Source organism: Ischnura elegans, chromosome 8 (assembly GCF_921293095.1).
Source record: "Ischnura elegans chromosome 8, ioIscEleg1.1, whole genome shotgun sequence".
Lineage (NCBI taxonomy): Eukaryota > Metazoa > Arthropoda > Insecta > Odonata > Coenagrionidae > Ischnura > Ischnura elegans.
Genome location: NC_060253.1, coordinates 71,006,554 through 71,022,139, shown reverse-complemented (window position 1 = coordinate 71,022,139; position 15,586 = coordinate 71,006,554). Strand labels below are relative to the sequence as shown.

At 36.2% G+C, this 15,586-nt stretch overlaps 1 protein-coding gene across 5 annotated transcripts in view; it reads left to right on the top strand.

Annotated features, from left to right (window-relative positions):
* LOC124163718 (calcitonin gene-related peptide type 1 receptor-like) overlaps positions 1-15,586 on the top strand; it is a 510,985-nt gene that overhangs the window by 362,269 nt on the left and 133,130 nt on the right. For all 5 annotated transcript variants that reach the window (XM_046540792.1, XM_046540791.1, XM_046540787.1 and 2 more), the window contains one exon: positions 10,900-10,986. The gene's annotated coding sequence lies outside the window, so the exon portion shown is untranslated. The remainder of the gene's footprint in view (positions 1-10,899; positions 10,987-15,586) is intronic.

Genomic DNA, 15,586 nt, shown 5'->3' with positions numbered 1-15,586 from the left:
TTCCATTCTTTTTTACTCTTTTGAATTCTAATGTTTACTCGTTATCCTCGAAATTACTTAATTTTCCACTAATAGCAATTCAGTATTTACTTTCGCACTAATTTAAAAAAAATGTTTTAATACCTGTAGGTAGTCCCTTTGAAAGATGGTATTACTCTCTTACTAAAAATTTTCCTAGCGGAAAGAATATATCAGCCACATTATTTAGCACGCAGTATATTTCTACTCTTCTACTTTTACGATTGCAAAAGACTCGGGGAACACAAGTAATCAATTTCGTCACCAATGAGAATTCAGTAGTTTTCAAAGTATACCACGCGTCATAAGTTTTTCAGGGAGGATTAGTTTGATGTTCCAACGTCATTCACGTCCTATTTCTCATAAATCACCGTAGCCTACGTTCTTAGCTCCTTCTACCTCAGTAGGTGGATGTAATTGCTAAAAATAAACTCCAAGGAAACGCTTTTAGTTGTGAGAAATTGTGTTTGAATTTCATATACTCAGAATATCTACGTTAGCGTGGAAAATTTCATGGGAAATACAAATAAAACTAATTGAAAAATTTTTTCCCACAAACGTTTTCAGTACATTGGGTGATCGCATCTGAGAATAACTTGTTTGAGTTATTGAGATGGAGTCACCCGACAATGATACTGAAGCGATCGTGGTAGAAAACTTTATGAGAAAAATTTTCAGTCAGTTTAAGGAATATGTTAGACTTCCTCCAGATAATGTGTATTTGGTCTTTCTAAATTTCAAGAGAAAACTCTCATTCAAAACTAGGATAATTTCATAAAACATCTTTACCCTAGACGTGTGTTCCATTGATAAAAAAATTGATCTCTGCAGCATCTGGGGGTGCGGCGCGCGCCGGCAGATGCTGTCAACGACGCGATTGGTTTATTTATGACTTAAGATTGAGTTGCAAGAATTAAGAGCAAATCTGAGATTGAATATCAAGTGTACATCCTGGTAATGATTATATTCTTTGAGCCTACGATCTAGTTTTTGGAATCTGTGGTAACCTAACTCTTTCTACTCTTGCGTTATATTCTCTTCTATCCATTCAGTGAATTTTTCGATTTCCTCTGCCTTTGTATTCCTCCATCTCTGTTCCATCTCTCCTTGCCCTTTGGAGGAATATCCGCCTCCCTCGCCTTTCTTTTCCAGTAAGACCTTTGCCCCACGCACGAGCACTATATCCGAAGAGGGTCCAGTCTCTCCTCTTGATCCCCGACGAGTCGAGGGTCTCGGTCCACCGGCCTCCCCGCTCCTTCTCGCATCTCGCCTTTCATCTGTCAGTCGCACTCCAGTCGACAGTCAACGCTTGATCCGTCGCTCAAATATTCCCACTGCCCAAACTCTCCATTTCAGCCTATGGCCTTTTTTCTCACTCACGTCGCCCCGTTTTTCCACCATCGTTCTTTAGTTTCCTTTTTCAGGCTCCGAATCACTTTGGCATGATGACAGCGAAGCCAAAAAATGCTTTAACACAAGAAGGACCACCTCGGAAAACCTTTCTACACCTTAGAAGTTGAAATTTACCTTTAGGAAATTCAAAAAAATCAAAGAATGGGTAAAATTCAATTTTCAAAAGATAATTTTAATGGGAAGATATTATTCTCTCTATAAAAAATGAACGAAGAGCACCAATAAAATATTTTGCCTATACGTGATGAAGAAGACGACCGTTTCACCGTTCTCATAGTTTTTCACCTGTTCTTCCTCACTCTTTCGGTCGTAGAAGCTAAACGATTACGTTTAAACCATGGTTGGTAATAGAAACGAAACGAAAATGGTATAAAATAAGATAAATTTATTTTATTCCACACTTTATTTTAAATAGCACGACCCGGGTTTCAGCATTTAGTGATATCATCAGGTGCACTAGATGCTGAAACCCGGGTCGTGCTATTTAAAATACAGTGTGGAATAAAACAAAGTTATTTTATTTTATTCTGTAATGAAGCAATTCCACAAAATAACGGCTGAGACCGTGTCTTATAATGAAACGAAAATGTTTCGTTTCGATCCGGAGGGAAACGAAAATGCGAGGCCTAGTTTTAATTTCGCTCCCGCACGAAATTAAAATCACCAAGGAATTTAGTTTCGACATGGGATGAAACTTTACTCCCGAGAACGAAACTAAATTAATTGAAACTCTGCTGCTCATAGTTAAGTTTCAATCCCAGATGTGGATAAGAGGGAATATGTTCGACCCATTACGTTTTAAATACGAGTAGAGGTTAAAAAAATGAGCTTAAAAAAGGAATGGCCAATTTTCGTTCGCCGTTCTCCTGTTCATGGTAAAAACATGAGTGCCCTACACATCTAATACCGGTAGGCAGAACCTCTACTTCAATCAATCATACTTCGTACTCGGTGTATGGGTCGAAACTAAACTGTTCAAAGGTGAAGCACATGGTCCTTGCGGTGCGAAACATTATTTGCGTTTCGTTTCGTCCCAGAGTTTTAGTTAAGTTTCGACCCGAAGTAGTTTTGACTCTGATTTCGTTTCGACCCCGAGTTTCAGTGGCGCAACGAGGGGGGAGTTTTGGGGTATAACCCCCCCCCCCCAGAGCTCAGAGAAATTTTTAGTTTAATCCATCTTACTTAATTGTATTGATATTACTAATAGAATAGTGCAAGTATTAATAAAATATCCCTCAGGAAGTCGTAAAACTCACCATTTTGAACCATTTATCTTAAAATTCCGCAATTTATTAATCTTGCACCAACCGCTTATCCTGGTAGGTAGTCCATTACCCCAACAAATCCCGGTATTAGCTGCACTTAAACCCCCCCCCCCCTAGTCTTAATTCCTAGCTGCGCCCCTGCTGAGTTTAACTCCCTGGGTTTAAATCCATTTTTTTTCGTTTCTACATTCCGCTAAACTGGAGCATTGCGCTCCTTGGAACTCTTTAATGATTAATTAATGTAGTAGAGTACACAATGAGTAAATCGATATTTTACACGACCCAGAATAGCCTCAGCAAAATCTCATACAAATGCTTAAAGTTCAGTGTCTGCCTTTTTTTCGCCGATGGTAGAATTTGTTTTTTTTATCTTCATTTTTATAACTTTTATTTTCACGGTACGTATTCTGCTAGATAAAAACTGGATTTTTTCTCAAAGAAATGTAGTGATTTTACTTGTCTACCATTAAAGACCAACATCCGACGAAATGACGGGTAATGAGTTTATATTTTATTTGTTACGGTTACGCATGTTTTATTCAGGAAATCACTACTCTACTTTACATCTGGCCATTTTGATTGCTTGGTTAGCACATTTATAAATTTAACATTCCCCATTACATGTTGAATGGAAATAGACATTATCTGCAAATAATCTGACAAAAATCTGCCGTTGCGAGAGGGTTGCGTTATATCAGGGAGCAGGGAAGCAGAAGCGACGTGACCGCTGTTCATTTCAATTATTTTATTCTAAAATGATATCTATAAAATTATTATTTTGTAATGATAAACGAAGAAAAAGGTTATGTTTAATGAATCTATTGATTAATTCCAGCATAAATAAAGAAATGTTTAAAATAATTACTACATCTACATAATACCCTACGAGCCACCTCCAGGGTGTTTGGCAGGGGGTGATCAATCACCAGCATCCATTTGGACTCCCACATGCACACCACACCGTCCAAAAAACGTCCCGTATACTAACAAACTATACTACTATATGCTGTTAGAAATAATAATTGAATTAAGAAACATGCATTAATTTTTACGTAGGTTAGTAGGCTACACTACAAGTCATGCAATCTATTTACGAGTTCTATTGCTGCCGTTATAATCTCTTATTGATCGTGGAAAAAATGACATTCGGAATCTGTCTGTTCTACAATCTATCTCTCTTATTTTATTTAATTGTCTAATTGTTTAATTAATTCTTTAATTGTTTAATTAATTCTTTAATTGTTTAATTAATACTAATTGTCAAAAGACGAGAAATGATCCATCTAGGTAGCCATACAACCCCGTTCCTTCCAGTGTGAACCCTATTCTGCCCAGAAAACTTAAAACTTGTGATTGTGAAGATATTTAGGTACGTTGCTCCTTTGGCTGTCTATCGCAATCCAGAGAAATATTTTGGTAATACATCAGCTTGTTTATTCAGAATGACCCGTAGCCACAGCTATCGCAAAAAATAGCTCAAAATGGCCGTAACATTTCAAAAAAAGGAAAAATATGGGTTTCTTTATTTTCAAACTCTATTGTAACCGATATTTCCGCCAAGGGAAGCCATACGGCTACATCCACCCATTCTGAGCATGTCAGGCCCATGAAGAAAACCCGCAATCTCTTTTTTCTGCCGAATCGTCACAAATATGTTGTTGAAGCTTGTCAAATATCATGCGTCTAACTAGGTGGTAACGTGGTCAAATATTGTTCAATTTCTATCAGTGACCATAATAGAGAGGGCTGAATCTTCAGGGCATATTTTTGGAAGAAAGAAAATTAAAATAATCAATAGAATACGGTTTCCTGTTTCCTTTTTCGATACTTGCATGAAATTTACAGAGAATAGGAGTCCATATTGAATTTTCATTGCGCACCCGTCCCTTCCGTCTGTTGGTTTATTTCGACCAGCTTTAAATAGAGACCAATGACTGCAGAGGTGCAACTAGTACTTGGGGATCTGGGAGGTATAAAATAGCTGCTAGGGTAATCGGGAGGTGCGGGGGCCCTCCCCCAGAAAATTTTTAAGATAAATGGTTTAAAATGGTGATTTTTCCGGCTGTATGAATAGTTTGGTGTTTTGGTTATGAATCATCCGTCCCCCAAATATTAGTTACTAAATTTTTCACATTCAAATATTTTTATTAAAAAAATTCTCTGAGCTTGGAGTGGGGTTTATCCCCCAAACCGTTACTCCTCGCTGTGCTATTTAATGAGTGCGTTTAGCTATTGCATGCTTAAAAAAATGTGAGACAATTCGACAGCGAAAGGGAGTGCGGGTTTTCTTCAAGAGCCTCGTGTGCTCAGAATGGTAGGATGTAACCATATTGCTACGATGGACGAAAATGTGTTGTAACATCAGTTACAATCGGATTTGAAAAATAACTTACTCAGTCCTGGGGGTATATCTACCGCTACTTTTGGTTTGGGTTTTATGTTTCCTGGTTAATTAAATGTAAATAAACAGCAATAGCGATTTCTGTGAATCGTGCTTCTATGATGCTGTCACATGCCAGGAAGCACTGAACTAGTTGTAACAATGATACTTGAATTAGACAAGAGGTAAGACATTCAAAAGTTGATGTATTGCATACAATACGCCTCGACCGATGAGGATAAGGAAAGCGCATATTTTCCCTTTTTAGAAATTTCGCCTTCATTTTGAGCTATTTGCGGCGAAAAATCGACCGCCATATCCCTTTCATATTTGGGTTGAAGATGGCACGCGTCTATACTGAGCGGGTCAGCGCTTGATTACCGCTTCATTCCTTGCATCCATTGCGGGTTTTCCGCACCCTTCTGAACGTTTCCTTTTTCAACGAGCAGTTCTCCTTGAATGAGCTAATGAGCCGAAGCTCTAATGGCATCATGAAAAGTGGGCGGAAAAAATATCTGTTTTTTTACTTCTCGCTTTTTCTTAATTTCTAAGCCTATTGGCTCATTCATCGATGGAATCTTTTAATTGATTTTTAGCCCACTTTCAATTGTCTGGTAGGTTTGAAATCCTGCTCATTTGGTTTTTCCTCATGGCGGTATAATATTCAGCAATTCAAAATTCAAAAATCAGAAATTTTATTCCATTACGATCCAGTTGATTAATTAAAATCCCCTGTGGAAAAATAGTTTCAAATGGTATCAATAACAAGACGATAGTTATTTGGGTTGAAATTTATTTAGTAACGATTGCATGATTCACTTTTGAAAAGTATAATATAAGAATAAAAAGATTTAAAAAAGCACACTTTTTCCAAAAAACAGTATGAAAATCTCTAAAAAGGAATTAAGTTTAGTTGTTAATATTGTTTGCCTATCCTTACTAACTCATCAGGTACTTCTACTCTCATTTCTATTAAACCTGATCAGCATCTATGCCCCATTCTTCTAGTGATTAAAAGCTTATTCTCGACTATATTGTGTATTTTTTACTGTTTTCGAAAAAGCGTGCTTTTCCTTATTTCTCGAATTACTTACTTTGAAACAATTACACTCGTGGTAAATGGTGGAAATGTTTGTTGTCGTAAATTATCTTACATCGAATGAATTCTTTAGATGGAAAACGATTTAGAGTATAAGTGAGGGAACCCAATATAACTTTTAAATCAAAATATCATTGTAGTTGAAGGCTAATTTTCTTAAATTAGGATAATTCAAACCGAGAATGTTCGGCTGGAAGGGTTTGAATCCTGGTGACGGTCGTTATTATGAATGGTTATCTCAAAAGAATAGTGCAGTTTCGAACAAGATTAAAATAAAAACAGAATTTTTATTTTTCGAATTTTCGTCTAAAACAGTTACATAATTTATCAATTTCAGCAAGTGCGCCCTTTGTCGCTCGACAAGAGATAAACCCGGCTTCGACATTAGCGTACTCCTAAATTGCCGACTACCCACCCATTGGTTCCGGGATCGAATACCGGCGGTTGCAGAGATTTTTCAATCTGCTCTATCCCTGCTCAACTGCCTTGAGGAGGGCGCTTCAAGTGTATCACTCCGTCCGTCGGATGGGACATTAAAGCCGTGGTCCTATTGGCGCCTTTCGTTTGGAGTAGGTTTATGTTGACCCCGGGTTTCTCTATCGTCGAGTGACTAAGGGCGCAAAGCATATTGAGATTTATTAATTATGTAAAAAAACTGTTTAAGACCAAAAGTGTGAAGAATAAAAATATGAACTGTTTGTAGTTCTGCTTTCGTTGTAAACATTTTCAAAGGCACACCATTCTTTCATGGTAACCCTGAATTCTAGAGTCACGCAAGAATAATTAAGTGTATTTTCACGAACAATGTACGCACGAATTGAAACAAGGCCATGCAGACGGCAAGAATATTTTTATACATTATTCATGCTAATTGACCATATCAGCACGTGGATGAATTTTTTTATCATGTCGAGTAAAGGAACTAGCTTGGTTTATTTTTTGAATAAAGTTCCCAAGCCAAAATTTGGATCAGTCTTCCAAGTCCCTTCTTTCATTTTCTGTAGTGTTTAAATTTATTCCCCTTAATTACACTAAATTTCATCCTCGCCTTGTTTCCCGTTGACTGACGATGTATCAGCGTTTTCAGTTCAATGGTTTTTACCCATCACTGACTTCAGTCATCCCTTTTTTTGCTGAGCTCAACATTGTTATTCTTCTGATAAATTTTTAACGAAAACACAGTTGGGCTGTAAAATTTTTATGGTTAATTTACTACTACCTCATCGCCCTATTTTACCAATTTCCTTAACCGTATCCTCCTATAAATCTTTAAACCCATGTGCATAGCAAATCCGATGCCTTCGAGAAGAAACGTACATTTAAATTTTGAAAACTATATTCAAAATTGTGTTTTCTGCTATATTTTATAGGGTAACGGGAATTAAAGAGCAAAAATTATCTTTACTTAAGCGCTTGAAAGAAAAACTAAACACGGAGACTCAGTTATGGAATAAAAATGGAATGATGCAAGGCCATTTCTTCTTTATGTAGCGAACATTGCTATTATAATATCTTCAATCACATCATTGTTGCTGCAGGCCTTCATCCTATTATTTGGAGTTTTATTCATCATCCGTCTCCGTAAAGGAATAAAATTCACTTGATTTCCATGCAGTGAGCTTAATTGCGTTTATTTAGACGACTGACATGGCAGGCGTACTCTTTTATGTAGACAGTAGAATGCATCAAAGCAAATAAACATCTACATCTACATACTACCCTGCATACCACATAAAAGGTGTGTGGCAGGGGGAGCTCGGGCATCAGCCACCAAATGCAGTCAACTTAGCGTCGATCAAGCAGTATGTTATATTTTTTTATGATATTTCTTGGAGTTTAGGTCAATGCAAAACAAGTTATATCCAACGTTTCGATTTATTTAAAATCATCCTCAGGGCTATGAAAGAGAAAACATTAATTTAATCAATCAAAATTAATGGTAACTAGGTGTGGCAATACCGTAGTAACACAACATCAATAAATATGTACAAAGTTAAGAGGTATGTCAAAATTTTGTGTGTATTCTATTCTGTTTTTATATATATGTGTATACTTTAAATTATATTACTGTATAAAAAACGCGATCGTAACATTTTTATGTAAAAATATTGTATATCGTTGTCATCTTTGTATTTTATATTGTTCATGTTTTTTCTCTTTCATAGCCCTGAGGATGATTTTAAATAAATCGAAACGTTGGCTATAACTTGTTTTACATTGACCTAAACTCCAAGAAATATCATAAAATGTATTAAACAAGGTCAAGAATAGAAGAGGAAAAATAATAATAGTACTAATTAGCAGTATGTTATGATATCAATGCGCCAAGTTACGCATTTCATGATTTGATTGATTTAGGTACCACTATGTACCGTGCAAAATTACCAGTTTAATATGCTATTAAATATCTTGTGATTTTGCGTTAGCTAGAGTTACGTTCACACAGCGTTCGAACGGTCTAATACTCCGTTATTGCAATGGTTTTGTAATTAATTTCTTCTCCATCATGCTATGAGATGGCAAATAAGGGACACCAAAACGCTTAAATAATAAATTAATTGCACCTGCCTTATTTAACTCAATTGCAATTTGATATCCCAAAGTAAATATAATGTTTTTGAAAAAGTATTGCCTCATGGAGTCGTAACAAATAAAAACGCTTACGTGATTTGTCATTGATTTCACCCGCACCGATTAGTTTAATGGAAGTCTAAGGTTTCAAAAAAAATCCTCCTATGCTTACATTGTGTCGCGACTCATTCATAATTGATGGTTTAATTTCAAAATTTCATGTATTAGACTGAAATTGATTGTCTTGCAATTTTTTTTAAAATACGTAGTGGGGCAAAACGCATCTTGTAAATGTTAATGAATGTAATTTTGCGATTGTAATTTAGTCATTCTCACTTAAATACAGATTAAATTATTCTACGAATCCTGTGATTTAATAGGAATTACCCAGAAGTTTAAATTCTGAATTTTTTACACCATGGCCCGTAAGTCTCTTTTCATAGAACTTTTACGGCGCCATATGTCTCAGTTGCCGCTAAATGATTCGGTCAGTTTGAAAGTTTGAGTGGCCGCCCATCTGTCACGTGTTTTTTATTGATAGACGGGGAGAAGTAGGGAATTGGATAAAAATGGAAAGGAATGGGAAGAAGGGAAAGGGGACTAAAAGCCCCTCTTAAGCTCTCAAATCCGTGTCAGTCTCTCTCTCTCTAGAACATTTTTCATCCGTTCAGTCACTGCTTGGTGTCAGATTCGCGACTCTGAATGACCTCCGCTGAGCTCTTCTCTCTTGTTTTGAAGGAAATATATGTTCCACCAAAAAAAAAGCAAGAGCAGACTTGATATGAAATAGCATCCAACGTTTTTTAAAATAGCTTTGTTGGTTTTTTCGACCTTGCCAAGCGCCTGGTGTGTGCAAGCGGCAAAAAAACGAAGCATGTAGATCGGATGGATCTCATGAATGTAATAATTTCATATGCCAAAATTTTCGTTGAATTTCAAGACGGAAATTGCAAAATTATGTATGGTAATATCAAGATGAAGTTTCGTTAGTTTTATTCTGAAACCGAGTTAATTGTATGCATTTTTTCATATAAGATTGATTCATTGGATTTCAATTCGTCGATCGATCGATTCGTTGGAATGAATTTGTGAAATTAACCTAATATGGACTTTGTATAATCAACCCCGAAATAGACGGTGTCCTGTTTTTAATTTTTGATAGAATTTCTTTTGCTAGGGGATTTCTTGAGGTTCCGTTCCCATTTATAAATGCGTATCAGTTGGACTTTCTTTTGAATTCAGTCAGTTAATCGATGTAAAGAAAAAAAATATTTCGTATAAATGTGAATGCAGTACTTATGTTTTTCGATGAATCGGTTGTCGCAAGAAAGCAATTTTTGAGGGAAGGACTGAATGAATTTAATGAAATGATTGGCAAGGAATATGAAAACATCGATGAGACCGAATTTGGTCCTAGGAGATAGAAATCTTTCCTGGCGTGTTCTTTTTCAGTGTAAATATTTATATTAAAAGTATCCCTGAGTTAGCAAAGTTCCTCTCTTCCCATTGTTGAATTCGTGCTTCAGTGTTTTTTTCATATATTATGGTTAGGAAATTTGTTCAGATGGAATTTATATACTTTTTTTATGGCAATGAGGGGTTTTCCTTAAATTTATTTCCTATCTAGGATTCAAATTTATCTTTAAGGCATGGTGTTAAAGCCTGTCTTCAAAAGCGTCGATGCAGATTTTCAGGCGATGTGATTCATATTTCCATTATTTGGCTTATTTGTACTTAATGAGTTTGTTAGAGCCTCTTAATTCAACATACTTGTTATCAGATAACAGATAAGTTGATTTTACTATTTTCTCCAGCATCCGACGTATCAGAGAGGAATAAAAATTGCCGCTCTTTCAATATCGATTACAGTTGATTAGCTTTTACCCTGGACATAATTTCGCAAATACGTATTGGAGTGGTTGGGTAATACTATTTTAGATAAGTGACTTACTTGTTTACAATCTTCTTCAGCCTTTTGAAGCTATTTTGAACCAATTTTGGAAGAAAATGTTTAAAAAATACTGCTGCAGAAAATTGAAAACTGCTATCCATAATTTTTTTATTTGAAGTTGCATAAAATGATTAGGATTTTTTTAACGAGTTCAATTAGGATGAAACGTTTAAAAAATCAATATCATCTTTTTTCATTTCAGGTCAATCGGATTGAGGAAGAGCGATGGTCTTGAACATTACGATGGTTGCTGATGTGTTTCGTGGCCCAAGCGTCGCTCAAGTGAAAGGTATGTTTACGTGGTAATTCAATGCCCTTGTAAATAGCCACAATTCTCGAGTTTCATTACTGTACCTCAGTAATTAATTCATATAATTAAACGATTAACTGTATACAAAATGATAGGCAACATGTTTCTATCCGTGAACAAAGAACACAAATGGTAATTTCCACGCTTTTAATTAAAAATTCCACCAAATCGAGCGTGACACGATTCTATACGAACAATTTTCTATGCTACCATTGTGTAATTAGTAATTCATTGAAGTTTGAACAATTATTTATCCAAATCTATATAAAAAAGTGCACGTTTTCCTCGCTCTTCCGGGTTTTCTCTTTACTCACGGAAAATTTCAAGATGATGGCCTTAGGTCATACCTATATATTAACTGATACGCTTACTTATATTGTGCAACATTGAGGCAGTTAGCACCAAAATCAACCTGGGACAATGAAGCCACAACGGTTGTATTAGCAGCCGAGAGTCACATTCATTGCACAGTTTTCAGCTTCGTGTTTCGAGTTGCGGATGCTCAGAACGTCTCATGAAACGTGTGTTGGAAAATTTTCAATGCATGCTTCTCATACATCCTGATGGAAATTTTTAAATGTTTGGAACAATAGGTGACCCTAGAAACGCATCTACTGCGTCCATGACCGAAGACAATTGCGCAAAACGAAAGAAGTTACGATGAAAATAAAATGCGACGGATGCCGTAGCGCTGTGCCGTCTCTTTCTTCCATGGTATAAGATAACCTTCAGAAGGTATTGCAATTGAGGATGCCTTCTACTGTTGTGCCTACTTATCACTGAGAGTTGCTGCTTGGTAACCACGCCGCGTTGGGTATACCTGCACATACGCCTATTTCCGTTATGCAAATGCGACTTTTTTTCAATTGGAGATTGAAAAGGGTGGCGGGGTCCTCAGCTGAGATATTTTTCCTTTGCCTCGAAGTTTTTGAAAAGGAAACCCATCTTGTGTCTGCGTCTGAAAAGATTTCCGCGGTTGATGCAATTTTGTCGGGAGAAAATGAGAGTTCAGCACGTGAATATCAATTGACGAACTGGTTAGGGTTCGGTTTTTCTGTACCTGCGTGCAGTGAGGCTACGTGCTTTGCGCTTGATGACAAACACGTGATCAGAGTTTTTCAATTAGGGCTCATAATTTGACCTTGAGTTACCTCCTAATTTGTCCCAGGAAAATCCTAGAGTCATGTGTCAATCGGACAAAACCACTATTCCATATAGTTAAAAAAGGAATAAGTTTTATTCTGCTCATTCATAAATTTTCACTAAGTTTCTTTGAAATTAGTCACGCCAAATTTTCTAAAGTCACCGGGATTACCTTAATTATGATAACCAGGGTATACCTTTACTAATATCAAAATATAAAAATAATATTTTTATTGAAAAACCACGTTTCATGAAAAAAAAAGAAAATAGCGGCCTTTGACTCCTTAAATTATTGAAAATTTTAAATATGATTCATGGGAGGGTTAAAAATAAGTTTTAAAAGAACATTTAGATATCAAAAACAAAAAAGGTGGTGCTTATTTAAGATTATATTTACTTGATCTGAAAAAACAAATCTGATTTGCATTGACCAGCAAATACTAATTTTATAACCTAACTTTAGAACATTGCATTGTCATCCAGTTCTGAACTAAACTAAAAATTTCAGCGCTCAAGCTAACCAGAAAGTGATCTAAATTTGAGTTGCATGATTTCTCCCGGAAGGACAAACAAGAAAGTGAGTATAATAAAACGTGGTAAAGCAATAAAATAGATGGGTACCTAGCATTAAACCATTGGTAAGGTAATTAATGATTTTTGTGATGCCTCTTCGTTTTTAATTGACACTCACGCACGGATCAGGGGGTATTAAAAATGTTTTCACCTTTCAAAATGAAATTTGTGTAATATAACAATTGTAATAAAATTTACTCAGGTTAACTTAGTAACTTAGTCACCGGAATCTAGCCATAGACTCAGGTTTATGAATCGCTTCTCCATCGCACTGATTTCCTTATTTGATTTAAACCGGTATCCTGGTTCTTGGGAAAACGTAACTGACAAACCGGTGCCCCGAAAAACCATCCTTCTCTTGGCAGGGATTTTTTCATTAAATCCCTTCGCCCTCTCGCCATATCTTACCCCCAACCTCTCCTGGGGTTCCTTGCGAGGACCATCGTTTGTCCCTTTTCCGTATCTCCTTATCACTCTCTGTCCTTCAATTATGATGTCGTTCCCCTCAAACGGACTTCAGCAAGCTTTACTTCGTATTAAGGGAAAGGGTACCGAAGACATCGAATTATTAAAGCGCCTATGTCTTTGAATTTTTCGACACTGGTTATTCCAGCGGATAAATGCTTTATTATGGATGTCATGTTCGTATTCAAGAGTAAAAAAGCTTGTATCTGTCATCTATTTGTTTGTCTAGAGGTGTTTTTAGCATCGTTAGGTGAGCTTCAGCGTTCTGCTGGTTTACCTTCGTTCTTTCGCGGTTTTAATGACATTGATAGCACGTATTTTATATGAGTTCTCAAAACAGTATTTGGATTGCTTTTGGCTTAAAGGTGACGTCCGATTTTACCTGTTTACATTTCACTTTTTGAGGGCTTACGCTAATATCTAGCAATAAGTTCTATGTTAATGCACGAGAAATGAATATGTGATACGTTTGCAGTTTTACAAGACTGTAAAAAGAATTTTATATTAATTTTTTATTCCTCAAATTTCAGAATCACCATATTGTTGATATGATTTTGTTCACCTCGATCATGGAAGGTAACGTCATCATCTATAGTGAGCAACTATATTAATTTCGAAAACAGTGAATTATTCAGTCATTACGAATCAGTTAATGATGAATCTACTTAAAATTATTAGTTGATAAATGAAAATTTATCTGCGTAACTATAATCTTTGACATATCTAATTAACAATTCAAAGTGTGCTTTGGGTAAAAGATAACCAGGAGTTAATTCAGCAGCCATTCACCAGCAAAAGCTACTCTATTCTTTACATTTCTATTTAGACATAATTAAAGAAGTAAGGATGTTATGATGAAAAACGGTATTTGTAGCGCTAATAAATTTTATATGTTAGATTTCAAGTTTCGTACGAAACAAAAAAATTAGATGATAATTCTATATAAAACCATTCCTTTTATTTAATTACGCTTTTACGAAAATTATTGGTATACGCTTAAACCGAATGTGAAAACCATTGTTTATTTGCTAAAATATGAAATAAAAGGATATATTTTCGATAAAAGCTACCATTTTTCTTCAATTTCAATTGCTATTTTTCCTACGCCCACCTTTTATTTGAATAACAATGAAAATAACCTTACAACATTCAGCACATGAAAGCGTTAGAGTGACTTTTTATACGTCTCTTGGGCTTTCACACTTTCTGGCTTAGGCACTCCATTACATTAGGCCAACATTTCAATGAAATACTTATTCATCGTTCCGAGGGCTGGTTGATGATGGGTTCTCGGACTCGAATACAATTTGAGTCAGTTGAGACCGGTTCTAATTGAAGGAGCCAGAGTTAGTTGTAGAACCGGCCGCAACTTCGTCAGATTCTATATATAGGTCCGCGTCCTGAGCACCCGATTTCAACCAGCCATGAGGACGATGAAAAGGCATTTCATCGAAACGTCGGCAAATGGAGCGCTTAACCCGGTGGGAAGCATGAGAGACATTCACCATTCGCCGGGAAAGAATCAAGTAATATTTGTTAGCATGTCTTGAAATATATTTTTAATGCATACATCTTATTACCTTCAAAATATTCTGGTGTGTCAAAAGATTGGCTCTTTTTAACCCAGGAGAGCCCTCTTTCTCTAAGTATCTCCTGATGAGGATGATTTTTTAGTGTATTTTCCATTAAAATCGCCTTTATATTGATCTCGTCTCTACGCTGGAGTCTTTATTCAGAATTCTCCCCATTTTTATATCATCTACAGGTCTAAAACCACTTTATTTGTTCCACTTCCATAATCGTGGTTGAGGGGTTGATTAGCTTGGAGCATAATCCTCTTGAAACCGCTCCGGTTTGTCGGCATTCCTTAAAGGCCCTCTCGTCCCAGAAAATGGAGAGAGAGAGAATTGAGAGTCGAATGAGAAGCCACTTTCCATCTGCCTGGAACTAATGAAGTCACTCAAGAACACAGGTTGGGGTTTGAAAATTGGGGTAAATTTGGCTTTTGACGCGTGGTATTTTTCCCAGAATTCAATGTGAGAATAAACTTATAAAATTTCTCCAATTTTTAAACGGAATAGGCGAATTGCTTAAGGAAATCTCGCTATCATTAGCGAGTTTTAATGATAATTATTCATTACATCAATATTTCTTTGAGTTTTTTTTTAGAAATCACCGCGGTTTTTATAAAGCATCTTTGGTTCCAGAGGGTAGCACTGATTTACGGACCTAATCTAGGGATGAGTGGATTCCAAATGTCGATTATAGATTCCACAGATTCTCGGGCACGGAATCGGAATCGAGAATGGATCACCTAAAGTCGATACCATCGATTCCAGAAAGGTCAATATTTTGAAAATTGACTAAAAGCTTAGAAATAAATGCCACCATACACCTG